Source organism: Montipora capricornis, chromosome 1 (assembly GCF_036669925.1).
Source record: "Montipora capricornis isolate CH-2021 chromosome 1, ASM3666992v2, whole genome shotgun sequence".
Taxonomy (NCBI): domain Eukaryota; kingdom Metazoa; phylum Cnidaria; class Anthozoa; order Scleractinia; family Acroporidae; genus Montipora; species Montipora capricornis.
The window spans coordinates 33655882-33675047 of NC_090883.1; the positions used below are offsets into that span (position 1 = coordinate 33655882).

Genomic DNA, 19166 nt, shown 5'->3' on the forward strand with positions numbered 1-19166 from the left:
TCGCACGCAATTTATTTCTACTGCTCTCCCTAAGGCCGAATACCAAATCATGTTGTTCCGACTCTGAAAACATCCCTGTGTGAAGAATCCAGCAAAGTAAAAACAAATTAACTTGCAAAAAGTGATCTGATTTTCGGCCTATAAATGTGAAGATTTTTTAAGTCCTTTCTTAGACAGTGTTGTCCAAGTTCTGATGGACAAGTGGGCAAGTTAACTGGTTTTGCTAATTATGGACCGCAGTTAACACCAAGAATACAAGATTTTGAAATAGTTAACACAAATTAAAGGTGGTTCATAAAAGATGGCTGTACAAATTCATTTGAGATTATTTAGACTGTTAAATAGAGCAAGCTCCAAATCACTGCCGGAATTTCATCTTGTTTTCATGAAGTTGCTAATTGAATTGACTTTTCAGGCAAATTACGTGTATTATTCCACAGATCATGTATTATTCCACAGATCATGAGATTTAACAGCCCCGAAGTGCATGCAAGGCTTTTACACGATATGTATATTTTACTGTTCTTGTCAGTTATTTTGATGGATTATCATAAAGTTGAGAGGTTTATTGTCACAATATTCTTTGGCCTCAGACAGAACGCTATGATCACGCGATCAGCCCGATGAAATAAAAATCATAAATAAATATATCGATCTGAGATAGCTTTACTGCGATTTTTGGAAGAAATATTTGGTTGTCATATGGTGTTTTTTTTTTAAATTTAAAGCTTGAGAGGAGAAAAAATCGTTGCTTCATATTTAAGGACGGCGCCTACTAATTCAAAAGCATTTTTGCGCGCTTTATGAATATGCAGAAAAGCAGATCTTAACAAAATTAGTGTTACTGAAATCCAAGGAGAAAATTGAGGGTAACCACGCATTTTTTCAAAGATAATTAATCAAAAATACAAGGCAAAGCAATGTATGGCGTTCTTTTCCAAACTGAAGCTTAATTACCTCTGAAAAATGCGTGGTTACTCCTAATTTTCCTTTTGGACGCCAAGCCGCGCAAAAATATCCCTGTAAGTTAGTAGTTAAGCACCATCCATATTTAGACACGCTTGTCTACGTCAACTATTATTTATATCGAAAAGCTGATTCCCACAAGGGGCGAGTTGTTACAATAAAAGGATCAAATTCTATAAAACTATTTACAATTAGTTAAAATGTCGCCAGTCAATAATTCCATTTATTATAAGGGTTTTGACATTCTCCAACACAAGAGGCGAACAAAAATAATGCTTAGTGATCACAGATTCTTAATATCTTATCATGTACTCGAATTTCTGCCATTCTTTTCCTTGATACACATCAGTCCACCAAACGAGCGCAACGAAAACTCTTTGCTGATCACAAAACAAAAAATATTTCATTAACGCGCGAGGAGAAAGAACGCTTGATTTAGTCATCACCAACCTTCAAGACCACTACGAAACTCCAACCCAACGCCCTCCATTTGGCCTTTCGGACCACATGTCTATAGAAGTTCAACCGAGGTGAGGATAAAGTCCAATAGCTCTACAACCACTATTCAGTCGAGAGATATGCGTCCCAGCAAGCGCCTAGCAATGCACACTTATCTAGAATCATTGGAGTTGGATTCTATACTGAACTCAGCAGACAGTTGTGAAAGCAAAACGTCGCTTTTGGAACAAGTTATTAAGACTGGTCTTGACCATGTTATGCCTATGCGCACGCGCAAAGTACATTCAACCGAATCACCTTGGATAACATCATCCATGAAGAACTTGCTACAAAAGCGGCAAAGTGCCTTATCGCGTGGTGACGACCAAATGTTTCGTGAGTTGAGAAATCGTGTTAATCGCAAGCGAAAGATGTGCCGCGCAAATTATTACCAAGCCAAGGTGGAACATCTGAAGAAATGTAAACCATCTGAGTGGTGGAAAGAAGTGAAAAAGCTTAGTGGGCGCTCGCTTGCCTCCTCGGAGCAAAGTTACACATTGAAATCGCTACAACATCTGTATGAGAGTATTGACAGATCGGCCTAGCTAACATCATCAATGAGGCTTTCTTATCGCCAATACACTGTTTCACATCGCTCCCTGCCGCTTTTCCGTGCACTGCTTTCAGTAACTACTCCGAAAACCCCCTTGTTGTGTCGGCCGAGTCAGTCCGCAAGAAATTATCAAAGTTGAACCCATGCAAAGCTAACGGTCCAGACAATGTCCCTGGATGGTTGTTAAAGGAAAACGCAGATATTTTAGCCTGTCCGGTATCTGACATCTTGAACTACTCGTACCGTGAAGGACGCCTGCCATCGTCATGGAAGCACGCAGATGTAGTCCCCGTGCCAAAGCAAAAGCGCGTCCGTGAAGTAAATAAGCACTTACGCCTTATCTCACTAACCCCCATTTTGTCAAAGATATCTGAAGATTATGTGCTTGACACATACGTTAAACCTGCTGTGCTGGAGAGGATTGATCCTCAACAATTTGGGGCCGTAACTAAATCTTCTACTACGCATGCGCTTATTTAGTATGCTGCACTCTTGGTTGGAATCGACTGACGGAAATGGGGCTACTACGAGAGCCGTACTATTTGACTTTCGCAAAACCTTTGACTTAATTGATCACCATGTCCCGGCTAGCCCAAAAGCTCTCCTCGTATGACTTTCCGGAATCGATCATGTGCTGGATCTTGGATTTCCTAACGAACAGAAGGCAAAGGGTGAAACTGAGTTGTGATTGTGTATCGGAATGGCGTGCTGTACCAGCAGGAGTTCCTCAGGGGACTAAACTCGGCCCCTGGTCATTTCTGATAATGATCAATGACCTGAGTGTGGCGAATACGAACATCTGGAAGTATATAGATGATACTGCCCTCCCTGATTGTGTGGAAAAAAACGGAATCAGCTCAATGCAGTGGAACGTTGACGACTGAATGGTTTCCAGTTGAATGAATCGAAGTGCAAGGAACTTAGAATATCATTCACAAAGTCAGAGAGTATTTTAGAGCTTATTACTATCAATAATACGAACATTGAGATTGTTCCATCCGCTAAATTACTAGGTGTTATGATATCGAGTGATTTGAAGTGGAATGTGCTCGTAGAAATGATATGTAAGAAAGTCGCAACGTGTCTCTACTTTCTTAGGCAATTAAAGCGCGCGAAAGCGCCAACTAATGACCTTTTGAATTTCTACATCACTTGCATACGCCCAGTTGTAGAGTATGCATGTCCAGTCTTTCATACCGCTCTACCGCAATATCTCTCCGATCAGTTAGAGCGTCTGCAGAAGCGAACACTACACAAGCAATAACGAGTTATCTTATAGACAGGCTTTAAAAGTTTTTAGCATACCTACCTTGTATGCCAGGAGAGAGGCGATTGGTAACTTAATGTTTCAAAAGATAAGTAATAACAATAATCACAAGCTTCATTCACTACTTCCGCCACCTTACCTTGGCACTTTGCGTACACGGAAAAATCGCAAATTCCAAGTCCCACGTTTTCAGACCAATCGTTTCAGAGACAGTTTTATTGTAAGCCATTGCCGATAGCATGCCCTTTTACAACTCTTACATATTAAATGATCTCATTTCGAATAATTTTAGCTGTATCTTAATTGTAATTTAGTGTTAACATAATGATAAGCTTTAGTATTGTTAAATTCTTATCAAATAATTTTCTTAATTTATCATTACATAATTTATAGTTACAATAGGCCATTTCCGAGTTCATGTCTGCCTCCTCTTCAAAGCGAGTCTAAGTGCGAAGTTTTTGTTATGAAAATTAGTTTTCATTCATATGTAAAGTAGAACTAATTACCATTACAAAAATTTCGCACTTAGACTCGCTTTGAAGGGGAGGCAGACATGAACTCAGAAATGGCCTATGAATTAACGTTTTACTGATAATGTGTTCTTTTTACCAGATCAGAACAATCGAGAACTCATTCACGGCATCCGTCACTGAACCGTTTATACTTAGTAGTTGAAGTTTTGCATTCTGATTGCGTATCTTTTTGTGATTGAATGTCGTAATCTAAATTAATTAGCTGCGAGGTTTGCCTTTGAAAAGACCGACGAAAGAATGCATCAACCCAGAGCTGAGCTGCTCAGCTCCCCTGAGCTGCAGTTGAAAAGATCAATACTGAAAACCGTGAGCAGAGACAGTTAAAAGACTAGACGCTCCGTGGGCGTAAACAGGGTTGCCTGTGGTACGTGCCACACAAAAATAGAAGGCACTGAGTTGGGTGGTATTGAACTGCAGCGTTCCACTTAATTTTTTTCAAGTGGGGTGATATTTAGACCATTTAAGGAGTCACCCAGACGTCGTGCCAGCAGTGGCCCATTGGCTCACATGTTCTCACGTTGATTATTTTGTAATGTCCTGTCCGATTTTAAGGTCTTTTACTTTTTTAAGCGTTGGTAATAAATTCAGTTCAAAGATAACAAAACACGCTCTTGAATACAACTCACTCAATTGTTCTTTCAATAGTCTGCAAAAAAAACTAACTGCAAATTGCTCTGACGGACATTTTCCTGCATGTCATGCACTTAAGTTGCACTAAGCAAACGTTTATTCCACACACTAAAGAAGGACTGAACATGTTTTTCCGCTTCATCATTCCTCTTCTTTCACTCTAATCTGATGCCACGTCAATTTATTTTTGCCTTAACGTTTGCACCAAAAGGACCGCAAAAGCCGGAAGTTAACAATAAAAGGCAAGCCAAATTTAAAAGATACCCTGGGTACCAGAGGAATTTTTTTGCAAGGTCGGTGACAACGCTCCACGATTCAAAATCAACGGTTAAGGACGAAAAAAAAATCTCTGGTCGCACAACCCTGGAACCTCATTTCCATGTGTAGAGACAGTTCAGATTTCTCGGCAGGTGTTGTCGTCAAACCAGTTTTGGCCGCCAAGCGGAGACTGCTTCCCACGGGACGCGATGAAGCGCATCGCTGAACAAACATTTCTGAAAATTGTGATTGCAATGATGGCTATTCATTTCAAAAGCTTGAATAATTTTGGAGCAATTTTAACGATGTTGTATTGATTTTCGGTGCGTAAGATTGATTTATTTGATGACTTTTTTTTTCTCTCAGAGCGAAAATTTATTGTTGAATGTGTTTAAAACAGGATACTGTAATAGCAAAGAGCTAGAGATCACTGCCTAAAGTGCAGAATGGACGACTTCGAAATGCGAGCAACTTTTGTATGTCCTTACCATTTTCTGTCCATGAGTCCTCCGTTCCCAGACACAGTTGCAACAAATGTTGCGAGTTCAACTTTTTTAGTTAATTCCCCGGACCGCTCTCATTCGAGCTTGAGTATCTGCAAGTGCTCTCATATGCGAATCTATAAGCAAAATAATTTAACTACAATTAAAATGGGTCTTTTCACGTTGTCAAAGCAGTTAAAGTGCGTGAAAATTTCAAACCCTGTTGAAGTCCTAAAATTTTCAGGCTTCTTCTATGCAGTTGCAAAAAGTGCGTTCATAACTGCGAGGATCATAGCTTCACTTAATATTTAAATCGATGATAAGGTCCTTCACCAGGATCCGGTGCTTCTGTTTTGTTACACTGGTGCTTGCTTAGAAAGTGGTTTTTCTACTACCCCCTCTTCTGCCCGTATTTTCGGTAGGTTTCAACCTACCGAAAATACGGGCAGAAGACTCTACGCACAAAGACAATATTTAGCAGGGGAGTGACAGGAAAGAGCTATTGCGCAACTTTTCCATTTTCTTGAGACGGGAAACGGTGAAATTTAACTCGTTTTTTGACTGTGTTGCCTATGGCAACCCAGTAATGATTTTAAAAGCTTTAAATCATAACCGGGCAGAAAATTGTGACATGTTTGTTGTAGCAATACGCATGCGCGCCGGGGTCATATGTGTGTGGACAAAGCTCCCACGAGTCTCCTTTACCTCTGGTGGCAAATCACGACTGCAGCACTCGGATCTTTTTAAATTTACCCGAGTCGTAATCGATTAATACGTTACTTCAGAAACATTGATAGCGCTGAGATTTTCATGCATTATAAATGAAGTCCAGATCAAAGAATATCTGGACTGATCAGCTTACTAGTTTTGTTTGGGAAAGTGGAGTCAAGCCAGGCAGGACTTGGTCAAAGGCAGCGGTGCGACATGAATATTGTGAACGCACAGAAAATCAAAATTCCGAAGAGAGCAACGATGCTCCCGGCGAAAGGAGAGGGAAGAAGAACAGTGAAATCATCTTAGTCGGATACGAAGTTTGGTCGATTTTCCTTGTACGGTCTTGTGCTGAACATCTCGACTGTTTTGAAAAAAATGGAGCCAGGGTATCAAATATGAACAATTCTGCCGTAGGAATGAAAGAAAATACTTGTGTGATTAAAATCGTCTGGGCGCTCAAACTTTGAATATCATTTCAAGAATGAATGGATTCTTTTAAAGCAACGAGTTGGTATCGCGGGCTCGGTGAAAAGGAGACGTTCAAATGATTGCGCGGAAAAAAATCTCTTGTTTTTATTAACTTGTTGTTTCAATACAATACGACAATACATACATAATTAATGAAACACAATCAACGAAACTACAGAACACAACAACAACTGTTAAGAATCCCAACTGGCCGGAGGCAAACCAGTTGGCTATTTACAAGTGCAGCTGGGAAGTTGAACCAGGGACTACCAGGATCAAATTCAACGAGTGATTAGAACGGGTCTTGAACCCGGGATCTCCGGATCTCAAGGCAAGCGCCCTAACCAGAGGGTCCCCAATAGGATTCTTCAATCCCGCCATCCCGACCAAAATTCTCCCTTCATCCCGAAATCCCGAACATTTTTATCGGCCAATCCCGATCCCGGTCATGACGTCACAGCATAATGTCCAAACGTAATCGTCAATAGACCCATATCACTCCATGTTCAAACAAAAGATTTTGGCCATGCAACCTCGAGCTCTCATTCAGTGTGAGGCTAGACGGGCAAAGACAATGCAAAGACAAAGCCTTTGCTCCCCTCGGACTCCTAAATGGCCGCCGAGTAATAGAGGTGAATTACACCTACAGTTGATTTAGAATACGCCTTGTTAGTCATTTCCACCAACCTTCATGATCCAATTGACCTTAAAGTCCCTATGACGCTTATTTTTTCCCCGTTTTTTTTACTTTTCGTTTAAATATCTGTTAGTCTATGGAGTGTAGTACTTCAAAAAAATTTCCCTCATAGTGTATCTGTTGACGGTAAAATCCATTCTCAGGTTGAATCCGTTTTTACATATGTTCAACATGCACTCTCCCTAATCAACCCCCTATTTAAGGATTGAAAACGCCTATATCTTCCTAAAGCCCTGTCTTACTCATCTCAACACATCTTAATGTTTCGCATCATCTTATCGGTTTCTGTATTCATACAATTATCCATTCAGTCTCAACATTACAACATTGTAAGGGGAACAAAGAAGTGAACTATGCACTTGCCGTTACTCGAACTTGGACCCTCCCAGATCCATAGTCCTGTGTCTTCACCACCACACTACAACGACGGAAATGCTCAACCCAACCCAGTTCTTTTCATTTTTTACCTTTGTATAATATTAAGTCAATTGATATCCATATATAATAACCAAAACTAATCCCAACTGCCTGTCCCTAACTTTTCTCTGGGCTTAATTTAGGCTCCACAAAAGTTTCTTCAATTCATCTGATTGCATATTCAACCTGGGTAGAATGAGGATCACCAATTTAACCTTGGCAAAAACGGATTCAACCTCAGAACGGATTTTACCGGCAACATATCCACGCTTTCTAAATTTAAATAAAGGGGTTTTGATTTATACGCAAAAGTTTTTTGGCCGAACCAGTAGGGCCCTGGTAACCTATGCCGTCAAAGGAGTAACTGGATCGCATCTCTTCAGAAAGAAATGTGCAAAGTACCTTCGTATGCTGTAAATGTTCTGACGATTCAGAATGGAATTACATTATTGACTTCTTTGCCGTCCTTTGATTTGTGGCCGAGCCACAAATCAAAGGCCCGCTAAAACGCGTGAATACACTATGAGGGAAAAACATTTAACTGAACTACTACTCTCAAGACACCATTAAACGAAAAATTGAAAAACAGGGAAAAATCAGCGTCATAGGGACATTAATTGTAGCATTCGCAATCATAGTTTTGAAAGCAAAGTGATACACTTCATTGAATAAGCTTAACACCACCCCACAATTAAATTCACGGCTGAAATTTCAGATACAGAAAGGTCATTTTTGGGTAAAAGCATTTAAAAAGGTGAAAGGTTCAAGAGCAATCCAGTCCTTGATGTGCGCACGCACTTCAAACCTACTGAAACATTTCAATACACGCACTTCTGCTCGTGTTACCCACTAGGAGTCAAAAAAGGCTTCATCAAAGACAAGGCTCTGAGACGTCTCAGAAGAAACTCTTCTAAAAACTTATTTGAAGAGCTCATCCAAAATTTTAAATGACGCCTACGTGGAAGAGGTTATCCCGAGAATCTTGTTGAAAGGACCCTCTCAGAGGTGCAATTTAAAATCAGGAAACTGGCACTCCTTCAAAAACCACAGGAGAGCAAGCGAATCTTGCCTTTCGTTACACAATGGGCCTTATTCGTGCGTCGGCCATATTGGCCATAGACAATAGATTTCTTACCCAGAGCCTCGATTTGAAATATTTGGGAACGAGTTTCGGTGGGGCAAACAAAAGTTTTTAATCCCTCGGGACTCAACATGGCTGCCATTTGATTGAGGCCCATAACACCAAGCAGTGACGAACTTAAAACAAATCCTCATGAAATACTGATATTTAATAGACAACCATTGCTCAAAGAAATGTACAAAAACCCGCCCCTCATAAGTTACAAAAGAGGGTGGTCAATCAAGATATACTTGTGAATAGGCTTTTATAGATTGTGCATGCTAGCGCAATTTTGGCATGATTTGAAACTAGCATAATTTTTGCTGATTTTTAAAAAGTAGCACTGCTAGCATAATCGGTATATATTGATAAACCCGAGACCATTATTGTTCAATGTTTGAGCCGCATTCGCGGTTTGGTAACGGAGAGAGAGCCTCCCCAGAAGGATGGCAGTCTGGCAGGAGATGACGGGACTGGAGGTTGCCAGATGATGTTGGCCACAGTACCTCTCATTTGCAAGTTTGCCAATGGCGTCAGTCACGCCGCACGGTAACTTGCAGCTAGAGACCATACTAGATCCAGCAAATATAGCCAGATACCGTTGCATAAGACAAAGAAAGCAAAATACAATAGAAGAGGAGCTCGTAAAACCAAAACTTTATTTCTACACGATCGCGAAAAGTTTTTTGGCCTTGTTCCGCTCATTTTGCAAAAGGAATAATTTTAAGAACAAGTGGCATAATTGGGAAAACGAGCATAATTTGAGCATGCTTTGGGAAAAAAATGGGCAATGTTAGTAGCATAATATGCTACTTATGCTAATTTTACTAGCACAATCTATATAAAAAGCCTACAGTCGTGAAACTGAAAGGCTAAAACACGCGTAAGGGAGTTGTGTAGGCCAGTCACTCTCGTACATTCCGGTCCGCGTTTCCGTCGTTGCCGATGGCGAAAGTTGGGTTTATTTTAAATTCTCCGCCGTCAGAAATCCCAGATCTCGGGGCTTCAAAGTGACGATTTCCCGGATCCCGCTTCGTAATAACGCTAAATCCCGCGTACCGTCCATAAATGCAATCACGAATCCCGCTCCCATATTTCTTTAGAATCCCGAATCTCGGGCTCCAAAAAGCCCAAATCCCAGATCCCGAAAACCCTATTGGGGACCCTCTAACCACTGGGCCACACTGCCTCCTCCAAGCAAGATACAACGGCAAATTAAGACAAGATTGAATACAGTTGCAATAAAAGCCCTCCGTGGTAAGGGCTAATCCTGGTCGCATAGCACTGAATAACCATCAAAGGTAATTTGTACAGGGCTGGAAATATAATCCGAGGAAATGCATCTGAGCTTTAGCAGAAGTCATGGAAATGGGCCTCTAACCAGGGTGGGAAATTATCCGACGGCACCTTCGAATTAGATCACCTTTACTCTACCGATTGAGATCCATAATACCCAAGGTATTATACCGTGTGTTTAAAGTCGGGTCGATATTTTACATAATTCACACTCGCTTTTCACTACCCAGCTAACGTCCATTGTCTACTCTGCCGATTATATGCTCTACTACAGAATATCTCATGACAATACCTGATCTATCTGATCTTGGCTGCTCTGTTCTGTTCCTAAATTCCTCTTCCACTGTGTCACTATTTTCTCCGGGCTTCTCTTGATCTTGCCAAAGTTCACGTGACCTATGCACTAGAATAGCATCTGCGGGCTCAAATGCACCTTCATTGCCGGAATCATCACAAGGAAGTGATTCCCTGCACCACTTTCAAGCAGCTTTTAATCGGTGGAATTCCCGGTGCGAGTCTTTACGTTGTTCTTGGCAGTCATCATGCTTCCCTTGACCCCAAGAACATGCGCAGTACCATCGGATCCGGGTCATACAGAGGCGTCAGGCTGTTTTTCCGTTCCTGCTTGCACAGTAAGGTGTCTCCAGCTTTGATTTTCATCATGGCGGTGTGTCTCTTATCGGCATATTGCTTTATCTTCTGTTTTTGTTTTCTGGCACGATGGCGGATCATCATGTCGTCGGAATGTTTAGGTAGTCCCTTAACCTCAGGAAATTTTCCCTGTAGTTCCCATCTTAACATGAGTCTGTTCGGGCTGACTCCAGTGGTTGCATGTTCAGTTGCTCTGTATGTCCTGACTTCCCTGCACACACAATCCCTCCCCGGGTTGCCGTCCAATGCAGCGATCCGTGCGGTCTTATGTATCACTCTGCATAAATCTTTCCACGCCGCCGGGGGCCTCGACGCATCCGGGTGTCACTTTCAGGCGCTTGAATCCCTCCTCTTGCGCGTATTCTTCAAATTTATGGCTGTTGAACACAGGGGCACTTTAAATAGCTCCTTGTTGAAATAGCCCGCGTGGAGACGTGACCTATTTTCGTTGTTGCACGCGGAAAAGGGACGTCTGCCTACGTCCATAGCTAATCGTGTTCCGGGTTCTATCTAGGATTTATCGTTTGGGGGAGAGGTCCGGCCACCAGCTTCCTAGGGGGGATCCGGGGGCATGCCCCCTCCGGAAAGTTTTTGAAATGAATATGCGCTGAGATGCAATCTGGTGCATTTTGAGACAATTTTTAACAATGTCACAGTGATATTTTTTTACTCGAACCCGTAAGGGCACCGAGTTATAAATCATGTTAGATTTCAGGTTTTTTTTCCGGTGCAGCAAAATGCATAATAGAAAGCACGTGGCGGTGTTTTGATTGGGAAATGCACAATAGAAGGCACCTGGCGCTGTTTACATTAGCTATTAAAAGCAAATCATCGAGATTACTATGCTGAGTTGTTTGGATTACTGAAGATCGATGTTGAGTTGGCTTAATCGATTTCTTCTTGGGGCGCTCAAAACACAGACAAAGAAAGGCACACGCTTTTCGTGGTAGACCCACACTAAAAGATGTCGAGCGTCAGCTTCTAAAAGGCTCGTTCCGCGATTCGAACTGAATAAAACTCAAATATAACTGAAATGGACGCAACTATTGAAAGCGATACAAGTCAAAATAGTAATTCTTTAATAGGCAGCGGCCGGTACTTTATTGAGAACTACTCTGAAGATGACAGCGACAAAGAAAATAACTCGACAAACAACAGAGCTTCCATACTGGTCCATATTGGACTTCTCCTGAAGACAAAGTAAAAACATTGGCACAGCGAACAAATAGCCTCACGCTCGTACCATTTTCAAAGCGAACATATAGCTTCCCGCTCAGTGTACCATTGACTACGAAGATAAGTTTTTTGTCTGTTGCGTTCTTTTGTTTTTTGTTGTTAAACAGTTTGTTTCCTTGTATGGTCTTAACATGTCCTTTCTTTTTAGCATCGATGTATTGTGGAAATGAACAAGTATCTGTCCTTCTCTTTTATGGTCATGAACATAATGGACATCAAAATTTGATTTGATTTTCAATGATTTACAGTGTCCGCGATTAGTGCTCCAGCACTGAAGATTAGACACTTAAATAAAGTTCCTTTCCTTTCCTTTATCTGACAATCAGACTAAATTGATCAATCAAAACGGTTCGAAAAACAAACAAGGTCGCGCAGTTTTTCTGTCATCCAGTGGTACATCTCTGCAAAAGCTAAGGTAAGTTGCCTTTATCTATTTTAGAGCAAGAATATGTAACTTTCAAGCTATTACCATGTAAAATATTTCTAAAGAAGCCAAATTATGATGACAGATCGAGAGATCCACACTACAGTATTTTGTCTTTTCACCTATAATAACGATAACGATAACGATAACGATAACGATAACGATAATGATAATGATAATGATAATGATAATGATAATGATAATGATAATGATAATGATAATAATAATAATAATAATAATAATAATAATAATAATAATAATAATAATAGAACTTTATGTTCACACGATAATGTTAGTTTAGTTTACCAGTTTCAGCACTTGGACTCCTTCAATTTAACTACTGTCTGCTTTGCTGTTAGGGGGTGTTATTGATCAGTAGTCCATTCAGAAGATTACGCCAAGCCGACCACATTGCTGAAGGAAAGGCCAGACCACAACAGCGGGAACTTTTCGACAAGTGTGTGGGATCTTTAACATCCCACAGGTTTTATGAACATTGAAGGTTTGTGAGACGGGGCCTACGGTTTATAGTCCTTATCTGAGAAGACTTGAAAGTCTAACCATTTTGCGGATGTAATTACAAAGGCAGCAGTTTCTCCTCAGTTGTTTTGAGACCCTGAGTGTTGGTCCAGCCGGAGTCGTACTCACGACCTCCCGCATGGGAGCCCGGTGCTCAACCAACTGAGCCACCGGTGCGCGGTGAATAGCTTGTGGGATGCTACACATATGAAATCAATCAAATTAACATATATCAACTCAAATGTCGGTTTTTGAGGGGAGGGGAAAACCGGAGTCAGACCCGGAGAAAAACCTCTCGGAGCGGAGTAGACAACCAACAAACTCAACCCACATATAACGCCGGATCTGGGAATCGAACTCAGGCCACACTGGTGGGAGGCGAGTGCTCTCACCACTGGGCCAGCCCTGCTCCCTCCCTCCCCTCCCATTCGAGAAATGAAACACAATTTCTTTTTGAAATAGTCTGGTCCATGGCATATTGCCGGTAAGATCGACCTTTGTAGGGACATAGCCTAGAAAAACCCTGGTTCACATCCCATTCATCACAGTAAAACAACTGTCAAGGTGGTGTTTTAGTATTTGGATCAAAATTAATGCTGGTAGTCAATGTGCAGCTATGTCACTATTGTTTACATTACTCATTAACACGAAGAGCTTTGGATTTTTTTCAACAATATATCGCTTTAATCTAACCCAAAACCATTCAGATAGTCGAACTTCATATTTATGTCCCATTTCCTTTGCTTTTTGTTTATCGCCATTATGATTTGCGATACTTTAGGTTCACATGTTCATAAGTTTGTTTTTACATCTCATAGATGTTTAGATTTTCACTTACAAACTCTGTTTTGATTAGCCACTCTACCTCACTGTGTAAATAGTTCACAATGAAGTCAAAATAGGCAGGTTTCTGACGAAACGAAACAAAAAATAGGCACGCACTCTAATATTGAGGATGCGTCCCCAAAACAATTTTAACTCTTAAAAAAATTTATCAGATTTGGGACAACTGAGAAATCCTGTCTTGGACCTACTATTTGGAAATAGGTGAGGTGTAAATCACTTTGTTTGCCTATTTTTATGAATATTACAGAAATCGTAAAAAATTTTAACAGTTCATATGGTATTGGGGGACGCAGCCTCAAAATTAGTGACGTTTGTATGGATTTCTAACTATGTTTAAAGTCCGTAACTTGGGGCGCTTTCCATTTGACAGAACTGACCGGCCAGACCAGGTATTTGGAAGGACAACCTCTACATCTCTCCATCAAATTAACACACATCGAGGATAATATATACTCCTCCGGAAGAATGCGAGGGATTATCATGCAAGTGTTCCTTCAAATTGTTGCATTTTCTATGCAAACTGACTGGTCTGGCCGGACAGTTCTGACAAAAGGAAAAGTGCCCTTGGTCTCTGTTCGACCTAAAGGCATCAAACTTGGACAGACGGGCAATCTCAATGTTATCTTTCATGTGATGGTGTCAATTTATGGTTTAGTTCAAATTTGAAACTCGCCCCAGTTTCCTGCGCGATTTCGCGATGGCCAATAATAAAGGGTCGCTCATTTACTTCGCGTACGAAAAATCACGATTCGCTCGCCAAAACATTTTCTCCTGGGATTATCGTGAGGTCGACTTGTTGCAAGTCTATAAAACTCCTTGACCGCCATTCTAGCACTCCGTAGAGGTAGGTGGGATTTTAAGTGACAAAGCCGCGAAAGGAGCCTGTGCTAGTACGCCTGGAGAGCGTTGCGTCTCGGAAATGCTTTCAAGGCAGCAAAAAGCAAATAACGGTGATTCCTTCGTAACAAGCTCGATGAGGGGATTTGGCCTTTCGTTACATGGCAATAGTAGGGAATTTACGCAAGGACGTCCACGGCGGCTACGAGAACGCCACAAAATAATACGATTAATGAACTGAAAAAAAGGCCCTGCACGCCTTGCACTAGCGTTTTGCTTTATTACACATTTTTTTGCCGTCTTCGTCCTGAAAACGACGTGAATTGACCAAATTTGAGCGGGTCGTGTAGAGGACGTGAGAAACTGACAAAACATTTGAAATTTACATCCCCGTCTTGCACATATTGCGTATATTGCGTAGTTTACAGATTGACATCTCCGTACATTGCGTTGCGTATTTTACAACAAGCCAAACATCGTGATCAAATAGAAAAGATAATTTTACGTTTGATAAAATGACCTAGTCTCCTACGCAGCCGTTATTTGTGTGGTCATGCAACGTTCTCTCCACACAAACAACGGCTGCTTTCTTTCAAACTACATTCCTGTCCCTTTGTTTGGACTGCGTGGCGAATGCACGTGATAATGAGGGGTTGGACCAATCGCGGCTCGCCTTTTGATTTGAAAATTGACGGCCTGTTATTTTCGCGCGTATCTTCAGAGATTTCATCCATGTGAAACTCCAAAGAAACTTAGACGGTCGCTCAAGGTGCTTCACTTGTTCTTCAGCCGCCTTTGCAAATGACAAGATAGAGATTTTTTGGAGACGTTCTGTAGATCTTGCTGAAATTATTAGATCTGCGATCGGTGTGGATGAGCGTATTGACTGCTCGGAGAGCAGCAACCTGTTTTGGTGGAGTTACATGCTACCAGCGATTAGTGAGGTTTCAACGTGTATCATGTAAGCTGGGAAATATGAACAAAGAAATAGAAGAGGACTTCAATGCCAGAGAAAATCTAAAGGAAAAGCGACTACGGCGATTGAACGAGAGAAGAGAACAGTTATGAACCTGAGATTGGCGAAAATCGGGTATTATGAAAACATCAATATTTAGCATTGAATAATGTATACATCATGTGAACAACATTTCGCTCTAGGCCCCAACATTTCCTTGAAAATTATGTTTTAATAAATACACACACATTGTGTGGTTTCCCATGGATGGTCTACCGGTATTTATCACGGGAACATAACTCACCATGCATTCAAGTGAGTTGACTGATTTAGAGGAGATCAATGATTACATGCAGATGGTCATGAGCTTCTATTACATATGGTTTGGAAAATTTGACCATAGTAGTAGTGGTAGTGGTAGTAGTAGTAGTAGTAGTAGTAGGACTTTATTTAAACACGGAAAATCCTCAGTTTAAGCTTTACCAGTTAAAACTAAAATTATTTACAACTGCTTTACATGATTGCCGAGTGGAATCCGATATGCTGGATACCCTCTTCAAGTTTCGCTTGAATTGACAGATCCAACATTCTTCAAGCTACTGGGCAAGTTATTCCATAATGTGGCCCCGCTATAGATGAAGCTTTGCTTTAAATAATTAGTTCTCGGTTTTGGAAAAGCCAGTTTTCCCTCGGAGTTTCTCACGTTTTAATAGGCTAGCCCTAGGCTAGTTTCGAATTGTGCAGCAACAAAAAAACAGAGACAAGGTTTAGGGGAATAATTTGCATTTTCCTTTGTTTTGAACAAAACAAAATGCTAATTATTCCCCTGAACCTCGACTCCGTTATTTTGAAGCCAATTAGAGTAATACTGAGTGAAAAGACGTTGAAGATAATCTGGGGCATGTCCATTCATTGTGTTATACATCATTAACGCTTTCCGTTTCTTTCGACAAATTGACAGCCTCTCCCTGTTAAGGGAGGGTGGTTAGGAGGTGGTTCGAGTTCGTATCAAAAGGCAATTTTGTAATTACTCTAGCTGAACGATTCTGCAATTTTTGGAGCTTATCACTCAGGTAGCCACTCAAAGAGTCCCAAATCGGGCTGCAATAATCGAAATATGGCACAATCAGACAGAGCGTTATAAATTTGAAAGGCAGTTTCTTTCGGAATAAAGGGTCCCACACGTTTGAGGGCACCTACTGTATACATGTAGCTGAGGATACTTTCTTGCATATTTCAAAGTTGATTCGAAGAATGCTTTCTTCACTGGTGGAAGGATTTTCTCAAGAAGGCTGTGGACAGTGCCACTACGGCTTTCAGCAATGAAGGTCTGGATGTCTACGATCGTGTTTTGTCCATGAAATTTAGAGTAGCTGCAACCATGCTTCAAGACTTACCTTGAGTAGTTGAATGGCTTACCGGAAGTCCGCGAGGCATTTTCTGTACAATTTGGTGGGTTCAACTTAAGGAGACCTGTGAAATGCGAAGAGAAGCTTTGATTGGTGCTGTAGTCTCCATAATTCGGATTCTGTGGGAGTATTTGCATCTTTGCTCGAAGGGAGACGAGTTTCTGCGAAATTGACCGGAAATTCCTGTGAATTCATCGCGCAAAATTCACCCCGTCTTGAGCTGGGAATTTTGTCGTGGCTTCATTTGGTCGTTCGGGGAATTTCGAAAACACCCCGATCAGTTTCTAATCCCGCACAATCGTCCCGTTACGGTTCATCAAACCGGATAGCAAGAGAATCCCCTCTAATTTCAATCTATCAGGAATAGCTTTCAAATCACACACGGAGGAAGTTATTGTCGTTGATCGAGCCAGCAACAGCTTGATCATGTTTGACATAGTGGGAAATCTGAAACGGAAAATTTACTTCCATGAGAGATATGCCTCAGGAGATGTAACTGTTAAGAGGGACGGTCACGTTGCTGTAGCGAGCAAATCAACCAATCAGATTCTAATACTGTAGTTTTTCTGCTAGATTTCCCACAAGTTGAACAAGAGATAAATGGCCATCGCGTACGCTAAAACCAGAACTTCCCCTCCCCCCCCCCCCCAAAAAAAAAAAAAAAAATGGGCAGAGGATATCAGTATTAACAAGCACTTCGAGGTATTCTCCCTGCTTTGAGGAAATTCGACACGGATAACCTGCGGAACGGCCCAAGGGGAGAGGGAGGGGTGGGAAAGGGTCGGCTGCTACGCTGGCTACAACATGAAGCACTTTTCGATCGCGTTCCCCGGGAGTAACCCCGTGCTTTCTTTAGCGCTTAGTGATTGACTCAAATATCAAACTACATTTTCAGCCAATCAGCAAGAGTACCAAATATAATTGGCTATCGTACTTTGTCGACTGCATTTATTTGTTTTACGCTAACATTGGCTTATTTAACAGCTGCTATGATTGGTCAGCGTAAATTTTCAGCTGAGCGCACAAGCGTAAACCACACCCTTCGGCTGATGAATTAAAAAAACGTGTGACCGAAAATAAATATCTGATCTAAAATCGTGGGAAAAAAACCGAAAATAAATTTTGACTGAAGTGTTGAGATCAATCTCGAAATCTAGCTCCTTGACCTCCCCTGATTTTTGGAACACCAGTAAGATTCGTTTTTTCGCATTCTTATGGCTTTTTCCATTGGAAACCCACCATTACTTTTCCAGTCGAAAACCAAATCGTGATGAAACTGGCTCGCATTTTCATACTGCAAGCAAGTTAATTGTAGGAAAACAACTTACAAGCAAATAAACAAAATAATATTTTTATTGAATAAAAAATACAATTTGATGAGTTTATGCGTTCTTCAAAATGTCTATTTTTGTTTAGGTGAAAACGATCTATGATTTAAAGTGTCCAGTCCACACTGACATGTTTTTAAGCCCTTTTTACGTCACCGTTTTCAAAAACCCAAGGTTTCACCTATTCGCACAGCAATCCAAAAGCATTTTGAAAACGACAGTTTTGAGAAATTTTCCACCTACGAAACCGTTTTTCGAAAGTGTTTTGGGGCGTTTTGTCGTTAAGAGATGGCCACAAACCGAGCTTACTCTCTCTTGATATCAAAAAGGAAGTTTTGGCATCAACAGATCGCGCTGCCGCAAAATTATCCTGCAATATGCCAGTATCAGTGCTTGTACCGGGGTAAAATCGACCAAACCCTATTCGCTGTTACCAAGACAAAATAAAGAGAAATTTCACAGAAGTTAATTGTTAGAACGGAAGTCGGTTTCCATTCATACAAACACGACGTCATATGAAGACATTGAGAACGGGGGAGCATGACAGTGGCGATTCGCCAATTTTGATTCCTAGTGTTTGAACATGCCCACTACCTATGCGGACGCCTCTGAAAACACTTCCGTTTCTGTTTCATTTAACATATCCCTAGAAGGGTAGGACCACGCCCTCACTTCCTGTAACCTTAATTTTCTCTTGGTCGTCATGATATTCAACCAGCTTCAAATATAGACTTGCTTTGACCAACTATGAGAAAATATCTGCGGAACGCATTTTTTTTTTGGATTTTTTTAATTTTTTCAGCATGCTGCTTGCTTTTTTTTTTACAAGACTTTACAAGTTATAAACACACACGCACACACACACACCTACATATACATAAAAGTACAACATGAGTGGACTAACCCCTATGTTTTCCAGATCAAAATAACAGAAATAGTATAAAACAGTATCTCTGTGCATAAGCTATAAGTCCAAATTGCCCCATTTCGCTGTATAAAGCGCTAACATGTTTTTTGACTTTGCAATAACTAATTCAAGATTTTGAATCTTCCTTAATCTAG

General features: G+C 41.0%; 1 protein-coding gene across 1 annotated transcript in view; it reads right to left on the reverse strand.

Moving 5' to 3' along the window:
- Window positions 1–19166, reverse strand: part of LOC138039827 (carbonyl reductase [NADPH] 1-like) — a 172303-nt gene that overhangs the window by 113408 nt on the left and 39729 nt on the right. The window lies entirely within an intron of this gene.